At 40.8% G+C, this 8,177-nt stretch overlaps 1 protein-coding gene across 13 annotated transcripts in view; it reads left to right on the top strand.

The window, feature by feature from the left end:
- Positions 1 to 8,177, top strand: part of BPIFC (BPI fold containing family C) — a 53,161-nt gene that overhangs the window by 2,121 nt on the left and 42,863 nt on the right. For 3 of the 13 annotated variants that reach the window (XM_070599833.1, XM_070599831.1, XM_070599836.1), the window contains exons 2-4: positions 705 to 827; positions 6,938 to 7,552; positions 8,003 to 8,045. The gene's annotated coding sequence lies outside the window, so the exon portion shown is untranslated. Of the gene's footprint in view, positions 1 to 704; positions 828 to 1,271; positions 1,679 to 6,937; positions 8,046 to 8,177 lie in introns of all 13 variants that reach the window. The other 10 variants (XM_070599829.1, XM_070599827.1, XM_070599835.1 and 7 more) reach the window with 7 other exon arrangements.

The raw sequence follows: 8,177 nt of genomic DNA, 5'->3' as shown, positions 1-8,177 counted from the left end.
TTAAGTCTTTGTTGTGGAGGACTATCCTGTACCTTGTAGGATGTTTAGCAGCATCCCTGGTCTCTGTCCACAAAATGCCAGTGGGACTCCCCTCCCCCATTTATGAGAACCAAAGATGCCGCTAAGCTTTTCCAAATATCTCCTAGGATGCAAAATTGCTTTGAGAACTGATGGATTAGAGACCAGCTCAGGAGGCTCTTTTGGTAACTGAGAGAAGAAAGGAATTAGTGGAATGATAGTGAGAATGAAGACAATGGAATGGGCAGGGACAATGTTACAGAAGTAAAAATAATAGAACTTGGAGAATGATTGTGTTTCAAGGCTGCATTAGTTAGGATATAGCTTCCGCTGCTCTAAGAGAGATCTGAAGTAACAGTGACCTAAACAAGATATAAGTTTATTTCTCTCTGAAATGGTATTTGCAGAGGAAGCAGTGCAAGGCTGATATGGTGGCCGTCTTTGGATACCATCTACCACAGTCCACCTCTTAGCCTCTTAGTCCTATGTAAACCTGGATAAGTTACTATCTATAAAGATGAAAACAGTGACAAGAATATATCAGACAGGTATTTTGTAAAGATTCAGTGAGATAATACCTTTTGTTCTGTTTTTTGTTTTAAACCACTAAGTTTGTGGTAATTTGTTACAGCAACAATAAAAAACTAATCTACCTGGGATCCTTGTCTCAATTCTTTGCCCAATAGAGTGTAACCACTGGGATGGCAGAAGTAGTCCAACCACAGGAGTGCAGGAGGGTCCTGGAAGAGAACCAGAGCATTCTCAAGGACCGCCAAGAATTAAAGTGAGGATCCTCCAAAACTTCAAAGGTCTGTGAGAATATTACGTATCCCTTCTCTCAACTATCTCCCTCCTTGAGAATTTTTTTTCTTTTTTTCAGGATGTCACCTTAATGTCAGCAAGAAACAGGCACTGCAACTTTTCAAAAGTTTGGCAATTTAAATTGCTTTTCTCTTAATGGGCCATTTCATAGCATACAACAAAGGGATGGTGTCACTCTACTGTGCGACTCCATTCATTGGCTCTCTTGGGGCTTTTCTTAATAAGCTTTTCGTTTTAGAACAGTTTTAGATTTATGGAATTATTATGAAGAGAGATCCATATACCTCATTCCTGTTTTCCCTATTAGTAACAGATTAGTAAGGTACATTTCTCACACTTAATGAACCAATATTGATACATTTTTATTAAGTAAAGCCCGTACTTTATTCAGATTGCCTCAGTTTTTTCCTAATGTTCTTTTTCTTTTCCAGGATCCCATCCAGGACACCACGTTACACTCACGTCTCCTTAGGCTCCACTTGGTTGTGACAGTTCCTTAGACTTTCCTTGCTTCTTTACGACCTAGACAGTTTGAGGATTACTGGTCAGGTATTTTGTAGAATGTCCCTCCATTGGGATTTTCTCGTGATTAGACGGAAGTGATGTGCTCACGGGAGAAGGCCCACTGAGGTAAAGCCCTGTTCCCATCACATCACATCCTATCAGCAGTACCTACTATCAATATGACTTCTCGCTGTTGGCATGAACCTGATCACTCGGCTTCTCCACCGTGAAATTCTTCTCTTTTTTCTCCTTTTCACACTACGTACACTTTGGAAGAAAATCACTATGTGTAGCCCAGACTTAAGGAGTGGAAGTTACACTGCACCTCTTAAAGGTGGAGTATTTACATAAATTCTTTTAATATTTTCTGTTCAGGAGATTTGTCTATTTTCTATTTATTCAATCATTTGTATCAGTATGGATATATCTATTTTATACTTTGGCTTATAATCCAATACTACTTCATTTTGTTTAATTTGCTCCCGTTCTTCCAGCTGTGGCCGTTGGGAGATCTTTCAGTCGTCTCCTGTATCCATTTCACATCATTGTGGATTTTTGTCCCTTTGTTCCCTTTTGTTCTGTCTTTGAGCACTTTCTTACTTTATGGCCCTACAAGATGCTCCAGGATCACTTTGTCTATACCATGTCCCAACCCTGGAATCAGCCATTTTTCCAAGGAGCCTTGTTTCTTTTTAGTGGAGAATGGTTTTAGAAATCAAGATCTGGGGGCTAGGTATGCTCACTGCTACTGAGGTGGTGTTGCTTCCAGGCCTTCTCAGCTGACAGAGTGAGGAGATGTCTGTGTGCATATACTATTTCTATATGTAACCATCTGTATCTGTGTTAAGCTAAGCATGACTCCATTCTGATGTTTCCAGCTCTAATCCATTACCACATGGATCATTCTGGCCTCTTCCCTCACTTATCTGTAACCTTCCAATCCAACTGTGACAAACCTGGCTGCCACCATCCACCATCCATTTATTTACCTAGTTGTTTAATTCCGGTATACATGTATAGTGGTTTCAGAATTCTTAACACATAACCCTGCGGGAAACAACATTATCAACTAGAGTACAGCGCTTAAACAAGTTCCTGTTGCCTTTAGTCTTACAAATTCCAGTCATTTCCAAAGTTCTACAGGTCAGCACCTTATTCCCCCATCCCCTTCAGCAAGGTTGTTTCATATATTTGTAATACATTGAGATTATTTTGTCACATTCTGCATTCCATCCTGGATCCCCCAATCTCCTAAGTGATTTTTTTAAATTTACATACATCAAGGTTTGCTCTTTGAGCTGTAAAGTTCTGTGTTTTTTGACAAATGCTTAATGTCTTATTTCAACATTATAGCATCGTACAGAATAGTTTCACCAACCTGAAAAATCCCATGCGTCACCCTCCTCCACAACCAGTCCCCAACCCCTGGCGATCACTGATCTCTCTACCAGCTCTTTAGTTTTGCCTTTTCCAGAATGTCATATAATTGGAATCATACAGTGTGTAGCATTTTCTGGCTTCATGACTAGCTTGTTTCACTTAGCAATATCCATTTAAGATTAATCCCGGTCTTTTTGTGGCCTCATAGCTCATTTCTTTTTAATGCTGAATTGCATTCCACTGTAGGGCTGGACCACAGTTTATTCACCTCTTGAAGGTCATCTTGGTTGCTTCTAGTTTGGGGCAATTATGAATAAAGCTGCTATAATGTTTGTGCAGATTTTTATGTGGACCTAAGTTTTCAAATCAGTTCTATAAACACCTAGGAACTCTATTCCTGGGTCATATGGTAAGACTAGGTTTAGTTTTATAAGAAACTGCCAAACCGTTTCCCAAAGAGGCTGTACCATTCCATGTTCCCATCAATAATGGATGAGAGTTCCTCTTGCTCTGCATCCTCACCCTCAGTTTGTATTGTCAGGTTGTTTTTTTTTTTTAATTTTAGCCATTCTAATAGGTGTGTCGTTGTATCTCATTGTTTGAATTTGAATTCCTAATGACAGTGCTGCACATCTTTTCTTATGCTTATTTACCATATGTCTGTTCAGATCTTTTGCTCACTTTTTAATTGTGCTATTTTCTTATTGCTGAGTTTCCTTTAGTTTTCTGGGTAAAAATAAAATTTCTGTGCATGACAAAAACCCTTCATAATCTAGTGGGAAACCACTTTCTTCAGTCTGCCCAGTGACGCCTACAGACTACTCACACTGCACTATTCCAAAATCCTCTCCCCCTCCCCATTACATCCTTTCCCCCCAGCTGGTTTGTGTGCCTCTGTGCTTTTGCACATGCTGATCCTTCCACCTGAAATACCTTTCCTTCCCTTCTTCCAGGCAGAGTGTGTTGCTCCTTCCTTTTGCTCCAAGAGCACTTGGAACAACTTTTCAGTGTTATCCATCATCTCACAGTGCGATTATTTGTACACCAGGCTTTCTCCAGTCCTAGGTTATGAGTTTCTCAAGGGGAAAGGCAGGTCTTACCCATCTTCAACACCCCTCAACCCCCACTTCCAATGTGAAGGCTGGTTAAGCAAGATTTAAGATGATATGAATATATTCATGCTTGTCTCTGAGTTCTTAATATATCTGTTTGGAAAAGTAAGACCCTCGTTCTGTCTCTACCAGAGAAAGTCTCTGACAGAGGAAGTTGGGTTGACCTTTGTTGGGGTGTTTTCTTACAATTCCAATTCATTTTCCTGAATCTTGAACTTGAAACTACATACCAATAGTTCTCATATGTTAACGTGTCTCAGAATCACCTGGAGGGCTTTTTAAAACACAAATTGCTGAGTTCCGACTCCAGAGTTTCTAATTTAGCCGGTCTGGAGGGGGACTTGAGAATTTACACTTCTGATGATCTCCAGGTGACGCTGCTGTGAAACCACTCTTTGAGAACTTCTGGTCTATACCATGTGGTCTTGCTCTAGTTGTTTTGGGTATTTTTTTTTAACACCTTTTAAAAGACTTTGAGTGTCTGTGCTTGGTGAGAAATGGAAATGAGCCTTAAAAAATGCTATGAGTTGAAATTAAAACCATGCAAGTTAGAAAAAGAATCTTCAGCAGTTGTTGAAATGCTTAAAACCCTATCTGCGGACCAAATGAAAGTTTCTGGAACCCACTGAGAGAAATAAATAAAAATATTATTCTTGGAAAGCAAACTAGAAAGAGGCCTACGGGAGACAGGGATGTAGTGGGGAGGGGGGGATGGTAAGGATTTTCTCAGTTTGATGTGTAAACCGGTATTGTTTGAATCTTTTACCAAGAGAATGTATTCACATATTTATTGGGTAATTAAGAAAAATATTCCTAGGAATATTCGAATCTGCTCCTGAAGAAGAACGCCATTTTCTACTGTAAGGGCTGGATAGGATGCTTTACTATACCTACTTTATTTATGTGGTTCTCGACTGAGGCCTGCTAAGGGACATTTGGCATAGATTGGAGACGTTTTTGTCACAAGTGGGGCAGAAAAGAGTGGTGCTACTAATATCTAGTAGGTAGAGGCCAGGAATGCTGTTAAACATCCTACAATGCACAGGACAGCCCCCACATCAAAGAACTACGTAGCCCAAAATGTCAGGAGCACCAATGTGGAGAAATCCTTGTCTGTTTGAATTGGGCTCACACCAGTGATTCCCAGACGTTCCAGAGTTGTGTCACATGATCTTGTTTGCTTGGTTCCACAATATGTCTCATGTCTTATAAAAAGTTATATGTATGTACATTTAAAATTTAGCGTGAATTTAAATTCATTTTTAACTTTAATTCCCTTTTAGATAACTCATAATATGTGGAGGTAAGTGGGTTTGTATATTTTTGAAAACCAAGAGGCAGTCATTGCCATAAACCATTCCCGCATTTGACTGGTGGATGCAGCCATGGTCTGAGTCAGTCACTACACAGAAACGTCATCACACAGAACTCAGGAGAGTGTGGCCTGGGACGGAGTGGGAGGGGCGGGGGAGCTGCTGCCAGGTGATAAGATGATTCTGCCAGACCTCTCCCAGCCCTTGCCGAGTAACTGTAGGGTCACTCATCTCTCTCAAGAGCCACACAAACTCCAGGCAGCTTCCTCTGGTGGGGAATAAACTAGGGATTTCAAACATACACATATATCTGTGTTACTTACACAGATTCAATTAGCAGCTTGGAAAACCAGATGGGTTGCCTAGCAACAGCATCCTTCTCTCTCCTCACCTTCTGCATCCCCTGGGCTGTGGGTTGCCCTTTAGTGACCTTCCTAAAAAGACAGCTTAGCATAGTGGTCAAGAGGATGGACTCCTGGAAGCAGAACACCTGGGTCCTGAATCCTGGCTCCATGACTTACTGGCTCTGACCCCTAAGCTTAGGCAATCACTTCCCCTCCTAGTTCCCTCATCTATAAAATGGAGATGGTATTAGTACCTCATACCGTCTTGGTGTGGATTTAATGAGTTAATATATGGATAGCACCCAAAGCATAACAAACATTTCAATATTTGTTAGCTCTTATTTCTCTCTACCTCTTATATCTGTCTCAGGGTTTCCTTTTCACCAGATTTCACAAACACAAAATGCTGGAGGGAGATAAGGAATCAGAGCTCAAAGTGTGTTTTGCCGTAAAACTGCCTTATCTGGCTCATCCCCCCATATACCCATGATCCCTGTCCCCTCCTGCTTTTGTTTCCCACAAAGAATAACATAATTTGTCTTCCAAGTTCCAAAAGAAGTCTGGATTCAGATAGCTTCTTTCTGTATGGGAATAGCCCAGACACTCTAGAAACTAAGAACTGGGGTCTCAGTTCCTTCCCACTGTATCTGGACATCTTTCTTTAATGAACAATTATTCTACCTAGTTAATTACAATTTTTCTTTTTGGAGTTTTAATTAAAGGTGCCCCTTGATCTGCAGAGACTAATACACTGTCAGTCATTAGTAAGTGAAACAATTAATCTTGCATTCTAGATTGCCATCGTGGGTAGGCTGGATTAGCAGGTGTTCCCAGCAAATCTTGAGTTAAATCTGGAAAACTAAAATAAATAGTGAAACTGGATATGGTGCTGCTGGCTTTTGTCATTGTTGTTGTTAATGACGAATTTGGCAAATTTGCCCTAAAATGTTTCCCTGAACAGAAAGGAAGCCCAATGAGCTGATTTCTAAGGCCCCTTCCAAATGAGATAAAACAGACTAGCCACACTCTCTTCTTAGATCTTTGTTTCCTAAACTCCAATTATTTGAGCCCCTTTTTCCAAAGTTTTTCCACGTCCCACATGAGCTGTACTATTATTTACTTTTTTTCCCGTAAATCAACCTACTTCTTAAAATGTTTATAAATTTATTTAAAAGGGGAAGCTATATTAAGAGAAAATTTTGTATTAATTTCCAAGTAGAAGGTAACTGTAAAAAAATAAATGCCATGAAAGCTAAATTTTGTATACTTCTTAAAAATAAACGTTATTTGAAATAGCTTGTAAATTATTAATTTGAAATAAAAACAAAGGAAATACAATAGCGCATCTAATTTTCGACGGTATGGAAAACTTAATATGTGCTAACTCATTTATTTTAATTTTCATAATGACTCATCAAAGTAAATGTGGTCTCTGCTTTTACAGATGATGGCTCTGAAACCTCGAGGAGGGAGTAAATTTCCCAAGGTCCCAGAGTTGGGGTGGGCAGAGCAGGGCCAGCGAGACCTGCTCAAGGACTGCTCCAGGAGGCAAGAGCCCTCCAGGACTGCAGGACAGGTCCCCACGTTTCACATTCTCTGTCCTCATCATTCATCCATGCCAGCCCCCCTGAGAACTCTGCCCAGACCCTGGGCCAACAGTCCTGGAATACGCAGCAATGGCTCTGGGGTTTTCAACAAGATATGATTAGACTTTCAGGTCTCTTGTGACAAAAAGAAAAATTAGTTGTTTGCATCAGGAAAGATACTGTTGTTTTACAGTTTCAGCTTCCTTCTAAATCTAGCAGGTCCTAAGCAGCTGGCTAATGGATGTGAGATGCAAATAAAAGACTGTGCAAGATCTGAATCTTTCTGACAAGAGAAAAGAATTGGGGCCAGGAATGAAGGTGGGGAGCAGGGGAGGAGGAAGAGCTGAGAAGCTGCTCTGGGAAGAAGAGATAAGAGGAAAGCTAGGACCTGACACAGACTGAGAGAGAGAGAGGGAGGAAACTGATGCTGCCGTCTAGGGAAAACCCTGAGGAAAAGACAGACATACTTAGAGGTACTTTGTAAATTTTTCCCGTGTCGTGTGTGATGTTATTCATCTTCTTCTGTGTCTAGTCCTGTATTTTATTCCTAATACTCTAAAAATAATCACAATGTGACTTCAAGTGTTTACCTGTGTAGCATCTGAAATTGTTCCGCATCCCTCCAGTAGCCCATGCACCATGGGAAACAGCCTCAGAGGATCTCATCCACTTCCGTGGCTTTAATTCCGCCTCTAGGATAACGATTTGGAAATTTGTATTTCCTAGCCAACCTCTCCCCAAACTCCACCACCCACCTGATGTCACCATTTGGACGTCTAATACCATCATTTTTGCCAGCATTTGCTGGCAAATACAGTCATGTTGCATTTTTACAACATTCCAGACTCACTGGCCCACCTTTGCTGGCCCATTCCATCCAATGCTTTGCCTGCCTGGCCTCTAATGCTTTGATCTCTGTTCAGATATCACCTCCTCAGAGAAGCCTTCCTGGATCATCCTAACAAAGTAAGCACACCACCCTCAGTTACAATCACCCTACCGATTACAAGTCCACCCCACCAAATTCAGTCCCTTTTTTCCTTCACAGCACGTGTCATAGTCCTTACATTTTTGTTTCTTTTGTTGTCTGCTTGTTTA

Source organism: Equus przewalskii, chromosome 29, assembly GCF_037783145.1.
Source record: "Equus przewalskii isolate Varuska chromosome 29, EquPr2, whole genome shotgun sequence".
Classification (NCBI taxonomy): domain Eukaryota; kingdom Metazoa; phylum Chordata; class Mammalia; order Perissodactyla; family Equidae; genus Equus; species Equus przewalskii.
Note: the sequence above shows the minus strand (reverse complement) of the source record. Positions and strands in the feature narration are given on the sequence as shown.